Source organism: Suncus etruscus, chromosome 9, assembly GCF_024139225.1.
Source record: "Suncus etruscus isolate mSunEtr1 chromosome 9, mSunEtr1.pri.cur, whole genome shotgun sequence".
NCBI classification, from domain to species: domain Eukaryota; kingdom Metazoa; phylum Chordata; class Mammalia; order Eulipotyphla; family Soricidae; genus Suncus; species Suncus etruscus.
The window spans coordinates 115128188-115144564 of record NC_064856.1 but is presented as its reverse complement, the minus strand read 5'-3'; the positions used below and the strand labels follow the sequence as shown (position 1 = coordinate 115144564).

General features: G+C 57.8%; 1 non-coding gene across 1 annotated transcript; it reads right to left on the bottom strand.

Moving 5' to 3' along the window:
* Positions 1–3840: 3840 nt before the first annotated feature.
* On the bottom strand, positions 3841–3948 carry LOC126019900 (U6 spliceosomal RNA). The gene has a single exon (XR_007499511.1). It is a non-coding gene; the product is annotated as a U6 spliceosomal RNA (small nuclear RNA).
* Positions 3949–16377: the final 12429 nt, after the last annotated feature.

Genomic DNA, 16377 nt, shown 5'->3' with positions numbered 1-16377 from the left:
GAGACCACATCCTCGTAGGTTACCTCTGGGCAGAAGAGGGAGGGGAGAGGGTGAGTGGATGAACGGATGGTGACCAGGCGGAGGTTGGTGGTGGTAGGGGTATGGTGGATGGGGTGGGTAGGTGGATGAATAGATGGATGGATGGTGGGTGGGTGGATGGATCGGTGGGTGTGTGGGTGAATGGATGGATGGATGGGTGGGTGGGTGAATGGGTAGATGGATGGATAAGTGGGTAGATGGATGAATAGATGGATGGGTGGTGGGTGGATGGAATGGATGGGTGGGTGGGCAAGTGAGAGGTAGGGTGGGAGGGAGGGTGGGTGGATGGATAGATGGATGATGGATGGATGGATGAGTGGGTGGGTAGGTGGGGGATGGGTGGATGGATGGATGGATGGGTAGATGGATGGGATGGATGGGTACCCAGGTGGATGGGTGAATGGGTGGGTGGGTAGGTGGGTAAACAGGTGGATGGATGATGGTTGAGGTAGATGGGTGAGTGGGTGGGTGGGTGGATGGATGGGTGCACAGGTACATGAATGATGGATGGATGGGTGGGTGGATGAATGGACAGGTGGATGGATGATGGAGAGGGTAGATGGATGGTGAGTGGGTAGATAGATGCATAGGTGAGTGGGTGGGTGGGTTGATGGATAGGTGAGTGAGTGGATGGATGGATGGATGGATGGTGGGTGGATGGATGGATGGGCTGGTGGGTGGTGGATAGTGGATAGATTGTTGGATTGAAGGAAGGACAGAATGATGGGTAAACAGATTGATGGATAAATTGATGGACAGATCATTGAGTGGATGGATAGACGGATCAATGGATAGGCTTGTGGGTGGATAGTGTATAGATGGGGTGAGAAAAAGGATGGATTCATGGATATATCAATGGATAGATTGGTGGGTTTGTGAGCAGAGGATGAATGGTTTCCTGGAAAGAAGGATGGATGGGGGTCCGGAGAGATAGCACAGCGGCGTTTGCCTTGCAAGCAGCTGATCCAGGACCTAAGGTGCTTGGTTCGAATCCCAGTGTCCCATATGGTCCCCAGTGCCTGCCAAGGGCTATTTCTGAGCAGATAGCCAGGAGTAACCCCTGAGCGCCACTGAGTGTGGCCCAAAATCAAAAAAAAAAAAAAAAAAAAAAAGAAGGATGGATGGATGGATCAATGGATGGATTGGTGGTTGGGAGGATGGATGGACAGGCGGGATGAAGACATGAATTGACAGATGGTTGGTGACTGGGGTGAACAGTTGGACAAATTTTCTGTTTACTTTTGAACCACACTCAGTGAGTCTCAGGACTTCCTCCTGGCTCTGCACTCAGGAATCACTCCTGATGGAATGCCGAGGGTCAAACCCAGGCTATCTTTGAGCAAAGAAAAATCCTCCCCGCTAAATGATCTCTCCTTCCCCCACTGGACAAATTTAACCCTCTCAGGGTAATGGGACACAGCTCTGAGGAGAGCCCACCTGCCCAGGGCTCATGTCCCTCCAATGTGGTCTGTCCTAGAAGTCCAGATTCTTGGGAGCCCCCAAAACTGAGGCACCTGCACCCCAAGAGGAGGATAGTGAGGTCACAGGAGAAATGGCCCCTCAGGACCTCCCCGCCCCCCACTGGTCAGTGGTCACTGTACTGCCCAGAGAGGTTGCTTCTGGACTTCGGGCAACTCAGCGCCAGGACCAGAATGTCAGGGGCTTCTAGTGGTGCCTACCCAGGGGCGGACATTATTTTTTCTTTTTTTGTTTTTAAACATTTCATTTTATTTCATTTTCTCAAGAATTCATTAAGATTTCTTTATTTCTTTATTTATTTTTTTGGTTTTTGGGCCACACCCAGTGGTGCTCAGGGGTTACTCCTGGCTATCTGCTCAGAAATAGCTCCTGGCAGGCACGGGGGACCATATGGGCACCGGGATTCGAACCAAGCACCTTGGGTCCTGGATCGGCTGCTTGCAAGGCAAATGCCACTGTGCTATCTCTCTGGGCCCCGGACATTATTTTTCTTTCCCTGTGGATGGTCACTCAGCCACGGCTCTGCGGTCCTGCAGCAAGGAAAGTTTATTCTCGGCCATGCACCAATCAGGGTGTTCCCACTCTCCTTTACAGTGTCTGTGAGCACCCGAATGATCCAGAAGTACCTGGGAACCCCAGAGCACTGCTGAGGGTGCTCCCAGCCACAAGCCCCCCCAGGCCACCTGTTTGGTGGGGTGCCTGCAGTCACCCATCACTGAGCCACCTCAAAGGCTGGAGCTTTAATGGAGGTTTTTATCTTTTTTTATTTTATTTATTTTATTTTATTTTATTTGTTTTTGGGTCAAACCCGGCAGCGCTGAGGGGTTCCTCCTGGCTTTACACTCAGAAATCGCTCCTGGCAGGCTCAGGGGATCACATGGGATGCCGGGACTCAAACCTCGATCCTTCTGCATGCAAAGCAAACGCCCTACCTCCATGCTATCTCTCCGGCCTTGGAGTTTTTCTTTTGTTGGTGTTTGGGCCACCTGGGGATACTCGGGGCTCACTCCTGGCCATGTGCTCTGGCATTACTCCTGGCTTTGTGTTCAGGGATGACTTTTCCAGGCTCTGTGTTCAGAAATTGCTCCTGGCTCTGTGCTCAGGGCCCACTCCTGACTTTGTGCTTAGGACTCACGCCTGGGTCTCGGAGTCCACTCCTGGCTCTGTGCTCAGGACGCACTCCTGATGGTGCTTGGGAAACCCTCTATGGGTGCCAGGAATTGTACCCAGGTCTGCCATGTGCCAGGCCGACGCCCTCCCCACTGTGGATCATTCATCCCCACTTGCGCGGCTCTTTTTTTTTTTTTTTTTTTTTTTTTTGTGGTTTTTGGGTCACACCCAGCAGTGCTCAGGGGTTATTTCTGGCTCCAGGCTCAGAAATTGCTCCTGGCAGGCACAGGGGACCATATGGGGCGCCGGGATTCGAACCGATGACCTCCTGCATGAAAGATTCGAACCGATGACCTCCTGCATGAAAGGCAAACGCCTTACCTCCATGCTATCTCTCCGGCCCCGGCTCTTTTGCCCTGTCTTTTGAATTGTTGTAGTGAAGTACAGTCATGGTAACATTTGTAGTCTTAAAGGTTGCTTACAGCCCCTCACCACCCCCAAGTGGCCAGCGCCCTCCAGCAGTGTTCAATGGCGTAGTCTTTCTCTTCATCCTCCACTCCCTCTCCCCTAGCTTGGTGAGCTCAGTGACGTCACCCCAGGCCAAGGGCTTGCCACACTGCAGTGTCGTGTGTCTCCTGGTCTAGTCCTCTGGGCCACCGATGAGTGACGCCAACTGGCATTTCTCTCTCTCTGACTCAGTTTGCTTAAGATAATTCTCTCCAGTCCTATCCCACTTGCAATGTGAGTTTTGGGGCCACACCTGGCTACACACAGGAATTATTACTCCCGGCAAGCCCGGGAAACCCTCTGGGGAATCGAACCCAGATTGATCACGTGCAAGTCAAATGCCCTCCCTGCTGTGCCCTCACTCTGGCCACTAATCTTTTCTCACAGTTGCATAGTATTCCGTTGCCGCTAGATCTTCTGCTGCTGCTGTACCCATTCACCTTTATAAATAAATTCCCTTTTATTTGTGTTGTTTCTGTCTCTTGGTTATTGTACTAAGCTCTGTGATAAACATATGAAATGTGTGTTTTGCTTTTGGGTCATACCCCATGGTGCTCAGGGGTTCCTCCTGGCTCTGAGCTCAGAAATCACTCCTAGCAGGTTTGGGGAACCCTATGGGATGTCGGAGATCAAACCTGGGTCAGCTGCGTGCAAAGCAAATGCCCTGCCTGTTGTGCTACCATTCTGCCCCATTATTATCATTTTTTTTAAATGGAACGCTTCACGAATTTGCGTGTCATCCTTGAGCAGGGGCCATGCTGATCTTCTCTGTATTGTTCCAATTTTAGTAGATTTAGTTGATATGCTGCCGAAGTATTTTTTTTCTTTTTTTTTTTTTTGGTTTTTGGGCCACACCCGGCGTTGCTCAGGGGTTACTCCTGGCTGTCTGCTCAGAAATAGCTCCTGGCAGGCACGGGGGACCATATGGGACACCGGGATTCGAACCAACCACCTTTGGTCCTGGATCAGCTGCTTGCAAGGCAAACGCCGCTGTGCTATCTCTCCGGGCCCAGAGTACCATATTTTTTATCATCATCATCATCATCATCATCATCATCATCATCATCATCATTGTTGGATTTTTGGGCCACATCTTGCAGTATTAGGGATTACTCCTAGCTCTGTGCTCAGGAATAACTCCTGGCAGGCTCAGGGGACCCTATGGTATGTTGGGGATCAAACCCGGGTTGGCCATGTGTAAGGCAAACATCCTACCTACTGTGCTATCACTTCAGCCCTGTGAAAATACTTCTAATTAATGTTTTGTTTGGGGGGGGGGCGGTACATCCTAAGAGGCATAATCTCTTGCTCACATGAGCGTTCTACTCTTGTTTTTATTTATTGATTTATTCCATTTTCTGGTTTTGGGGCCACACCCTGCAGCACTCAGGGGTTAGTCCTGGCTGTGCTCAGAAGTCGCTCCTGGCAGGCTCGGGGGACCATATGGGATGCTGGGAATTGAACCCAGGTCAGTTGTAGGTCCACCATGTGCAAGGCAAACGCCCTACTGCTGTGTAATCTCTCCGGCCCCAAATTCTTATTTTTTGTTTGTTTGTTTGTTTGGTTTGGTTTGGTTTTTGGGTCATACCTGGCAGTGCTCAGGAGTTCCTCCTGGCTCTACACTCAGAAATCGCTCCTTGCGAGCTCAGGGGACCATATGAGACGCCGGGATTCGAACCACTGACCTTCCACATGCAAAGCAAACGCTTTACCTCCATGCTGTCTCTCCGGCCCCATATTCCTGTTTTTTAAAGAAATCTCACCACTGTTTCCCACCGAGGCCAGATCCCACTTTCCCACCCACCTTCCTGCTCCAGCCTGCATCAACCCTCTCAGGTCCCAGAGGCAGTGGCAGGTCCCCCGATGGTGCACACAGGGCCGGAGTCACCGAGGGTGCTCTCCGCCCAGGGCAGGCAGTGTTTGCTCTCGCACGCCCGCCCGCCCGCCCGTGGGCTCAGCTGCACTGACGTCTGGCCCAGCCGCTCCCTGGTGACCTCCGACGCCCCTTGCCGTGCAGCTCAGCATGGGGTGGAGAAAGGCTTCCCTCTGCCTTCGTTTGCGGAGACTTATCAGCTGCTTAAACACTCTCCCTGTGTCCATGGTGACAGCTCTTGTGTTCTGGCCTCGGAATGAGGGTGCAGTTCCGGCCCTGGGGCTGGGGTCCACCCATCTCCCTTTCCCCAGAATGCAGCTGGTGCTTGCTTCCCTACGCAAGTTCTGGGCAGTGGGGCAAGAGTGGACACAGAAGAAAAGGAGTATAGTCCTTCCTGGGGGCTGTGGCCCGGGCAGTGGACTTGGGGGGAAGGGTATCGAACTGTGGGGGCCATAGAAATAACACAGTGGGTAGGGCTCAACCGGATTCGAGCCTCTGCATCGTAGAGGGGCCCGAGCACCCTAAGAGTGAGCCCTGAGCATCAAAATTTAACTAAAGGGACAAGCTTCACACAAGGCTGCACCTGTTTTTCTCGTACCCACTGCACCCTGCAATACTTGCTGTAACCCCCACTATAACCACTGTACCCACTTCATGTCCTGAACCCTGTTGTACCTTGCTGCACCCCACTATACACACTGAACCCCCTCTGTCCACACAGGCACCGAGTCCTTCACCAGCTCTTGACAAGAGGAAGGTTGTGGGGTTACCCCCCAACGCGGGCCACCCCTGCCCAAACAACAGTGGACCTGAGGCCCACGTGGAGACAGGACAAGGAGACAGGGGGACAGGTGAGTCCCAGGACAGCGGTAGTCCTGGGCATGGCTCAAGCCCCACGGGAACAAAGAGGGACCAGAAGAGGGGGGCAGGGCCAGAGGGTCACGGGGACCCCAGACCCATTGTAGGACAGCATAGGGGACGCGCTCACAGGCCCAAACTGTAGCCTGCGGGCAAGCAGGAGGGCAGAGACACTGTCGGGCCCCGTCCTGCCTCCCGGAAGAGCCGCGTCCTCCCTGGAGCACGGCAGGGACCAGCCCTCAAGGCACACACACGGAGCCAGGCCCCCCGGAAGGGCCGACAGCTGCGGGCCAGGAGGGGAAAGTCCGCCCGGCCCCGCCGCCCACTTTATGGCCACGTCCTGGAGCGGGTGCGGCCGTGACCGCCCAGCCCAGAGCACTACTGGGGTTGGCAGAGTGGACGGGGACCGCGGGCGGGCACGCGAGGTCAGGGTGGCGCCCGGTAGCCAGAGACTTGAGAGAGGCCTCGGTGGGGACTTCATGAGCTGGGGCCCAGCTGGGAATGGGGGGAAGGATGGGGGGCAGAGGGGAACTGAAGGAGGGTGAGGAGCACTGAGGAGGATGGGGAACACTGGGGGACTGGAGGAGAGTGGGGAGCACTGAGATGAAGAATGGGGAGCCCTGGGGGGGCTGGAGGAGAGTGGAGAGCACCAGGGAGCTGAGGGATTTTAGGGTGGGAGCACCAGAAGAGGGTGGGGAGCATCAAGGAGGATTTTAGAGTGGAAGCACTGGGGGAGAGTGGGAGCATGGAGGGACTGATGGAGGGTGGGGGGCATCCGGGAGCTGGGGGGGTTTAGTAGGAGCAGTGAGGTCCGGTGGGGAGCACTCTGGTCTAAGTGAGGGTGTGCAGCACTGAGGTCCAATCCAGTACCTGTGGTGCTGCAGGGAAGGCAGAGTGGGGACCACACCCCAAGACGCCCCATGAGGAGACTTTGATGTTGGGTGCAGAATACAGGCAGGGTAGGTCTCTGCCTGCTGGGACTGTGGCTGGGCTGCCCGAGGCCTGGTGGGGGGAAGGCAGCCCTGCAGAGCACTGGCCTGGGGAGCACTAATCTGGGAAGCACCGACCTGGGGAGCCTCCCACCCATGGAACTGACAGCGTCCACAGAGCTGTGCCAGGCCCACGTGGCGCCCTCCTGTGGCCTGAAGCATCTCCAGCTCCAGGGTCTGACCTCAGACCTCTAAGGGATGCTGGCGGCTGGGTGCTGACCCTGGGGCTCCCCGAGGCCGTGGGACCCGAGGGCAGAGGCTGTGCCGCAAAGGCAGAAACTGGCCGGACCCTGGAGCAGCCCCACACACGCTGCCCCCACAGCCCCGGACTCTGGGCTGGATCAGCCCCCACCAAACCCACCCCCCAGATCTCTGCACGGGTCCCGCCCACAGCCCTGCAGCCCTCGAAGAGAAGCCAGAGGGCCCGGGACTCAGTGGGCAGCAGTTCAGCAGTCTCTGAACTCTGGGATGGGGCCACATCCCCTTGTTCGGGCTCCTACCTGGGCTCAGGGAACTTCTTCCCACCCTCCTGCTCACTGGAAACTCGGGACCCCAATGTCCCAGAAACACGCAGGAGTCCTGGGTGGGGGGGTCACTCTGGTGACCGCAACCTGCCCACGGCCGCCAGCAGGTGGCACCAGGCACCCACAGCGGGATTGATGGAGGGGTGTTTGTGTGTGTGTGTGTGTGTGTTGTGTGTCTGTGTGTGTGTGTGCGCGCGCCAGTCCATGGGTGCCCTCCAGATACACACAGTCCCCTCTACAGACACAGTCACCTGCCACAGACACACAAACAAGCCCAAACAGACACAGAGAAACACATACAATCACAAACATACGAACACCCTTTACACATACATATTCACGTACAGACACACACACACACACACAAACATGCATACAGCCAGCCCACACACATAGACACCCATAGATCAAGCCCCCCTTAGATACCCCCAACTCACACATACAGTCACACGCACAGACACACACACCACACACACATATATAGACACTGGTGCAAACACACAGATACATTGACAACTCCTCCAGAGAAGCCCCAGGACACAATCTCGGTCCACAACCCTCAGCGACTCACCTCTGCGGGCAGCATGGCCCCAGTGCTCACCCAGGGACCCCACGGCCAGAGGGGCTGGGCCACCCCAAGGTAGCCAGCCCCAAGAGGAATAGGGCCTGCAGAGACAGAAGCCGGAATTGTCCCTGGTGCCTGCCCCCTCACTGGGGAAACTCCCTGTGCAGGGCTCAGACCCTCAGCCCCCTATGGCTGGCACTGCCCTGGCAGTGGAAAACCATTCGTGCCAGCCCCCAGCCAGAGCCCGCTGGACACAGGCCTGGCAGGCAATGACGCAGGCCGTGACGCAGGCCTTGACTGGGCCGTGTGGCCGCAGGAGGAAGCGGATGTGGCCAGGCCACACAGATTACAGGACCCGAGTCAACAAAACATTCCAGCCTCAGTGGCCAGGAGGCCCATGAGTGGTAATGTATGGGCGCCTGTGTATTCCAACCAAAGCACCTCGGAACCAGCGGAGGCCTTGGGACTCCCCTTCTTTCCGCCCCTCTCCTCTCCATTTCTTTGCTAGATAGTACTCAGGGCTTCCTTCTGGCTCTGAGACCAGGGATCACTCCTGGCAGGCTTGGGGGACCCTAGGTGGTGCCGGGAATCAACCATGGGTCAGCCATGTGCCAGGCCAGTGCCTTAACCCTGTACTGTCTCTCCGGGCCCTGGTTCTTGTGTTCCCAGAATACAAGAAAGAGACAAAAGCAAACATTCATTCGGGTTGTTTGTCTGGTTTGGTTTAGTTTGTGGGGTTACTCCTGGCTCTGTGCTCAGGGAGCACAGATGGTGGGGCTTAGGGGACCCCATGGGATGCCAAGGATCAAACTCAAGTCAAGCACACGAGCAAGGCCTATGTCCTCCCCGCTGTGCTGTCTCGGCCCATGTCGATACCCATTAGGTCATAAGACCCGGGGAGCTGCCAGACAGTTCTGGAGGTGGGGGCAGGTGCTGTCATAGTGTGGGGCAGAAACAGTCAGGTCACGAATCAGGGGGTTGGGTGCTGGGGTTTGAGGGGGCTTTGCCTATGGAATAGGTGAGATGGGCCCAGAGTATGTGTTATATATACATGGGTGACCACAGTCACACACACACATACATGAACACACATGGGCTTCCACCTGTGCCACGCTAAGTACAGGTAGCTGCATGACCTGGTTCTGGTATTTTGGGCCTTCCCGTGCTTGACAGTCCTGTGTAGAGAAACCCTAGAATGCTGCAGCCAGCATGAAGGAAAAGGGCTCAGGAGATGGGGGGGGGGGGGGGGAAGGCGGACCATGGGACAGCACCAGACCACTGTCTTGGCCTGAACCATTGAACCGGGTCTACCCGGTTCTGTGTGGACCCCTGGGCCCTGCACCAGGTCTTCCAGGCATGACCCGGAAGTACTCCAGCAGTCCTGACCCTGTTTCCCTGTTGTACCAGGTCTCCTGGGCATGAGGGTCTGTGAGGGTCCTACAGCCTCTCCCCTCCCCTATCCTTCCTCCCATAGAAAGTGGGTCTGGAGAGAGGGTCTCTGCAGGAAATAATCCCAACAGAGGTGGAAGTGAAGCAATCGTGGCCCAGTAGCAATCTGTCTCATCAGACCAAGAGAGCAAGCTGCCTGCCAGGCTGCAGCTTTTATTGAGCAAGGAAACCATCACTGGTCAGGGAAGTAAGGACAGAGGGTCTATCCTGGGCCAGTCCCACCCAGGTTGGCTTGAGACATGCTATCTAGGAAAATCTGTTTTGGGTAAGACCAAGTTGTAAACAGACACAAAGGAACCAGGGACGATCTTTGTTGTAAATTTTAAACCAACAACACCCAGTTCTCAGTTTACCCATCTGGCCTGATCCCTGCTCCAGCAGAGAGCCATACACTGTGCCAAAGATTCAAGGAAACTGGGGGGCTGAGGGGAGCCCCAACAGGAGCAAACCCTTCCTGTCCGGTCAGGCAGGGCTCCTATACCACCCAGACCTGCCTCACCCTCCTGGCCCAGGGGCTCAGCTGGTGGCAAACCCCGACTTGCACACCTCCATGCTGCGCCCCATCACCCTCAGTCTTTGACGGGGTGCTCAGCAGGCTGGGGCCCCTGGATCCTCACTCACAACTCACACACATACACAGGGTGACATGGCGACCCTCATTGCTGAACGATGAGCAGGAACGGAAGGGAGACCCCCAGGACGGCCAGGGCCGGACCGCACGCCCCATCTGTTCCAGCCCTGCTCCCAGCTGGGGGGCACCCGCTCTGCCCACTGACGGCTCCGCTTCCCGCTGCTCTTATCTCGGAGAAACAAAGGCTGCTCACAGGCTTATCTCCCGCTGTTTGCTGCGGCCTCGTGCCCACAGGAAGGACCTCGACCCCCACCAGCGTGCAGGATGGTCGGAACCTCAGGCCCTGCTGGCACCAACAGTCACAGGCACGTTCTGCTGCACCTTAGGCAATCCGGAAAGACCGCCCGGGTCTCACGCTTTCGAATGGTCCAGGTGTGCAATACAGGCACAGACACAGGCATGCAGTCATGCATCCATGAGAATAGACACAGAACACAGGAACAGACATAAACATGCAAACACAGGACTTGGGCATGCTCGCTCAGGGCTACACATACAGGTATACACACAGATAAATATACATTCGTTTCCATATGCTCAGGTACAGGTGTTCAGACTTGTGGGCATGTACATGTCCACGATTCTCTAGGACACATGCACGCAGGTGAAGGTGTTTGCACCCACAGGTACGGATCGCACACACTCGCAGGACCACGTGTTCGCACGCACAGGTCCAGGCGTTCCCGCTCTTAGACCCACGTGCGCACACACAAGTCCAGGCATGCACATTCAGGCACAGGCTGCACACTCACGGGACCACGTGTTCATACAGTTCCATGCATGCGCACACTCACAGGCACAGATACACACGGACACGCTTGGGCAGGCGTGGGTGTGCAAATGCAGAGAGGTGAGGCAGACACCGGCGCATACGGTTGCATGCAGTGTGACATAGCACGTACACACATGCTCAGATATGTGGGCAGTCCCACATACTGCAGGCCAGGGGGCACCCACCCGCATTCCTGTGTCCTGGACATGGAAAGGGAGGAGCAGTGGGGCTTCGGTGAGGGGCCCGTTCTGCCCCGGTGCGTCTCTAGTTCCATACCTCCCTTCCATGGGGTGCAGCCTGGTGGCGGGGGGCAAAGGAGCAGCTATCGGTCACAGGGAGAGGTGGGGTCAGGCGAAACTTAGCACTCAGAATCCAGTAGGTAGCACTCAACCTGCACTATTCAGTACAGAGCACTCAGCCTCCACTACCCAGCACCCAGCACTCATCGCAGCATAAAGAACTCAGCACCCAGCACTCAGCACAGCACAGAGAGAAAGGAGAGGGGAGGCCCCGGGCACTCATGAGTTTGCTGGAGTGGCTCTTGTTTGTTTTGTTGCTTGGTCTGCACCCAGGGGTGCTCAGGGTTTACTCCTGGTTGGGCGCGGGAGACTGTGGGATGCTGGGCATGGAACCCAAGCCTGCAGCTTGCAAGACAAGCACCCTCTCCGCTGAATTACCGCTCATTTGGGGAAAGCTGTCTGCAGTTGGGAGAGTCGAGTTCAGTCTGCTGCCAGCCTAGAAACAGGGACCCCAAAGAGCCCTGCCCTGCATCTGGGGTACTCCGGGACAATCGCTGGAGGTCTGAGTAAGCGGGTAGAGGCTTGGTGCATGATCTGCCCACAACTCAGCCCTTCCCAGCCACTGCTTTGTTCCTGGGTGACCCGGGTCCCCCGACAGAGTATCACCAGCCCCCCAAAAGGACAAAGGGACCCCCAAGTCCTCTCATTACCAACCTCACCTCACCTCTGCAAAACCTGGAAGGACAAGACGGGGAGCTGCATAGGGGTCCTGGAGAGGGAGGGGGCCTCACCCCTGCAAGGGGGCACAAGGCTCACCCCTGCCTGTGCTGACTCCCACCCTGTGTCCCCATCAGCTTCCTTCACTCAGACTCGTCCAGAACTCCCCCAGCCTCCCACCCCACCTCCTCGCCCTTCTCGGTACCCCTCACTCCTGTGCCCCAGACCCACTTGGCCCGGCCCTGGAGATGGGGCAGCCCAGCCTCGGGGCCTCATAGGGAGTCGGGCGACCGCGTGCAGGGGCATGTGGGGTCTCTGGCAGGATGGCACAGCCCGGAGCAGTGGGCAGAGGGGCACTTCCTGGGACACGCACACTCCCCGCCCCGGCTGCACCCTGCCTGAGGGCAGCGTTCTGCCCTCAAGGCCAGAGCAGACTGGCCACCCGAGGGCCCCCCTGCAGGGGTGCTGGGTGCGGGGCCGGAGGTGCCCTGGGAGCCGGAGCTGGGCTGTTTGCATCCCCGGGGGGTGCCTGCCATGAGGGCCCCAGTTCCCAGCACAGCACACGAGCTGATAAAACCGGGCCCAGATCCTGTTTGCCCGGGGCTGGGGGCTGCGGGGGGCCGCGGGTGGGGCACAGGCCCAGCTCAGCCCATAAAAAGCCCAGCCAACACCAGCCGTGGCCCGGCGTGCCCGCAGGAAACGAGAGGTGCCGCGGCTCCTCTCTCCACCATGCTGGGGGCCCGGCTGCTGCTCCTGTGCTGGGGCCTCTGGGGCGTCCGGGGCGTCTCACAGCTGAGCTCGGGTGAGGCCGCCCCGCCCGCCTCCTCCCGGGGCCTCTGTCCTTGGTCCCCTCGGTCTGTCTGGACAGGCTGCATGTCTGTCCACCCGCCCTGGTCTGATGAGATACACTGAGGAGGGCCTCCCCACCTGTCCACTAGGGCTCTGGGGCCCCAGGAAGCAGCTTCAGGGCTTGGGGATTCAGCAGGGGCCTCGGGGTCTTGGGGCAAGGAGGGGTCAGAGGGAGACACAGCCAGTGGTGAGGGGCACACAAGTGGGGACAGACCTGGGGACAGGCTCAGGACAGAAGATGCGTCCAGGAAGGATCCAGGACGGGGAACATCCAAGACAGGGGACAGACTTGGGGGAGAGACAAGGGACATACCAGGGACAGGCGCGGGACAGACCAGAGAATGAACTCCTGGGACAAACCAAGGACTGAGAGGGCTTCCTTATCCACACACACTGAGGTATGTGTGCTCGTGCGTAAGTGCTCATGTGTAAGTGCTGTGTGAGCGATCATGTGTGTTCGTGTTGGGGTAGTCATGTGTGCGCATGAGTGAGTGCTCATCCGTGAGCGGTCATATGTGCTCATGTGTGGGTGGCCGTGTGTCATGTGAGTGATCTGTGTGCTCCTGTGCGAATGCTCCTATGTACATGTGTGTGCTTTTCACAAGCGTCTGTGCATGTTTGCATCATATGTGGACAAGCCCCTCCCAGTAGGGTCCCAGGGTGCGTGTGACCTGACGGCTGCCCAGCTAAGGAGCGCACAGGATGGGGCTGAAGCCTGAGCAGTGCCGTGGGAGTGACATGGTGCCCCCCACAGCAGGACTCTCAGGCTGGTCATCTGCCCCACACACGGGGACAAGCTGGGAGCCAGACCATAGGAGGGGGTCCCTGTGAGGAACCAGACATAGGCCCCCAAAACCAGACCCCAAGGTTACAGATTCCGGGCTGACAGCAGAGAGCAGAGGTGTCATGATCTTCCTATAGTGCTCCCTCCTTTGGTGCTCCCTCCTGTGGGCTCCTCCCATGGCCGAATGCAGGGAGCAGCTCACGGGGCGCAGCTGAGCCTAGGTCCTGTCCACAGACCCCAGACCCGAGGACATCATGGACCGAGGGGGAGCCAGTGGCGAGCGTTCCCGTAAGGAGGGGGAAGGGGGATCCCCTCTTCCCAGCGGGGCTAGGGGGATTGGGCTAGGGGTTTGTGGGGTTCCCTGCGGGGTTCCAGACCAGGTGCAGATCCCCGCGTTCCCACAGCTCCGGGCTGGGGCCGCTGTTCCACGTGGGGCTTCGGCCACTTCTCCACTTTCGATGGCCGCGTCTTCGACTTCTCGGGAACCTGCAACTACGTGTTCGCGGCCTCTTGCGAGGGCGCCCAGGCCCCGTTCAGCGTGCAGCTGAGGCGCGGGCCCGACGGGAACCTCTCCCGGGTCATCGTGGAGCTGGGGGCCACGGCCGTCACCGTGGACCAGGGGGTCATCTCCGTCAAGGATGTGGGGTAGGTGCCGGAGTGGTAGCACAGTGGCAGGGCATTTGCCTTGCACAAAGCTGAACTAGGACAGACCTGGGTTTGATCCCCACCATCCCATATGGTCCCCCAAACCAGGAGTGATTTCTGAGCACAGAGCCAGGAGTAGCCTCTGAGCACTGGCAGGTGTAGTAAAAAAAAAAATAAAAAGACATGGGGGGCCAGAGAGATAGCATGGAGACAGGCGTTTGCCTTGCATGCAGGTCAGTGGTTTGAATTCCGGCATCCCATATGGTGCCCTGTGCCTGCCAGGAGCGATTTGTAGCATAGAGCCAGGAGTAACCCCTGAGCGCTGCTGGGTGTGACCCAAAAACAAAAACAAAAAGACATGAGTGGGTGGTGGGCTCAGGGGGTGGAAGGGCACAGGGGCTTGGGGGGGTGCATGGAATTGGGCACACGGTGGATCCCAGGGAGCTCTAACTGCTGACCCCCCACAGGGTGGTGGGCCTGCCCTACTCAGGCAGTGGGCTACAAATCACACCCTTTGGCCAGAGCGTACGCCTAGTGGCTAAACAGCTGGAGCTGGAGCTGGAGGTGCTGTGGGGCCCCGGCCCACATCTCACGGTAAGCAGAGTGGGCTGGGGGAACCCCAGTCGGAGGTGATGAGGTGAGGGTTGAACCCCGGTCCAGACGCCTGCCCACGCCCACTACAGGTCCTGGTGGAGGAGAAGCAGCACGGCCAGACTTGCGGCCTGTGTGGAAACTTTGACGCAGATGAGAGCAATGAGTTCCTGAATGATGACGGTACAGACGCGGGGTCCCCAGGGGATGCCCACCCGAAGGCCCCTCCAGGCTGACCCGCCCTGTGCCCACAGGCAAGCTCCTGGAGCCCCACCAGTTTGCCGCCCTGCAGAAGCTCGACGACCCCAATGAGGTCTGCGTGGCCGAGCTGGGTCCCTGGCCCCGAGGGCCAAGGACGGCAGAGCACGTGAGTCAGGGTGGCATTGGCAGTGGCCCCCAAGACCTAGTGTCTGGCTGGCTCCCGGGGCACAGCTGTTGGGGGGTGTAGTGTATGAAAATATTTTCTTATGTCACGGTGGTCGGCAACCTTTTTAATTCAACGGAGCCAAATCTCGCCAAAACCACGACTGAAATTTATTTTGAGAGCCACACAGGGCGCGCACTGACAGAGGCACTGACAGAGGCGAGGAGCAGAGTCCTGACTCCTGGAGTCAGAAGAGCCAAATGAAAAGTGGAAAGAGTCACATGTGGCTTGCAAGCCGCAGGTTGCCGACCACTGCGTAGGAGTATTCTTGGAATTGTTCTATGCGAAAGTATTTCCATAGGATTGGTCTTTGCCTGTCGTCCCATCTGGATCTTCCAGGTGGGGGCGAATGAGTAGGAAATAAATAGCTTGTTAGCGGGCGAGGTATGAGGAGGCTTTTTTGGCAGAGCTGATGGCTGGTTCGAGTGGCTTTTGGGAGCTGGCTTCAGACTGACAAAAGACTCTTTGCCAAATCTTTTGTCCCCTATTCTTTTGTTTGTGTGGATTATTTACTCCAGATATTATTACCAAGGTCTCCCCCAAAAAGGGGGGACGGGAGAATGAGAATTAATGTATCTTTCTGGGAGCTATTTTTGGACTCAGAAACAATCAATAAGGGGTTCAGCTTCCACCAACGGGGGGGGGGGGCGTCCAGTCAGGGGCTCAGGCCCACTCCCTGACCCTTCCTTCCACTCTCGCCCAGGCCCGGACCTGTGCCAAGCTCCTGAGCCTGGTGGCCCCCCGCTGCGGGCTGCCCCGGGACCCCTTTCTGAGGAGCTGCCAGGCAGACCTGGTGGCCTGCGCCCACCCTGGTCGGCCCAACTGCAGCTGTCCGACGCTGTCCGAGTTCTCCCGCCAGTGCAGTGCGGCAGGCCAGCCTGTCAGCCAGTGGCGCAGCCCAGGCCTCTGCGGTGAGCCCAGGGAGAAGGTGGAGAGGGCACGGGGCTGGCCCTGAACTCCTGACCGAACGGGCCCTCCCTCTGTGTCATGCCCGCAGATGTGGGCCGCTGTCCCGGCAACCAGGTGTACCGCGAGTGCGGGGAGGCCTGTGGGCGCACCTGCTCCCACCCCCACCATGGCTGCTCTGGGCCCTGCACCTTCGGCTGCTTCTGTCCCGAAGGTGAGCCTAGTATCCGTGTCTGCCTCTACCCGCAAATGCCCCCTGCTGGGAGCCCGGGAAGGGGAGGCCCCGAGAGGCCCCCAAGACACATCTCCCAGCGCCTTGGGCAGTCCCACCCAGGAAGCCACCTGCTCCTTACTCCCCGCAGGCACCGTGCTGGATGACGTCTCCGACAACCACGTGTGCGTGCCGCTGGCCCGCTGCCCCTGCAG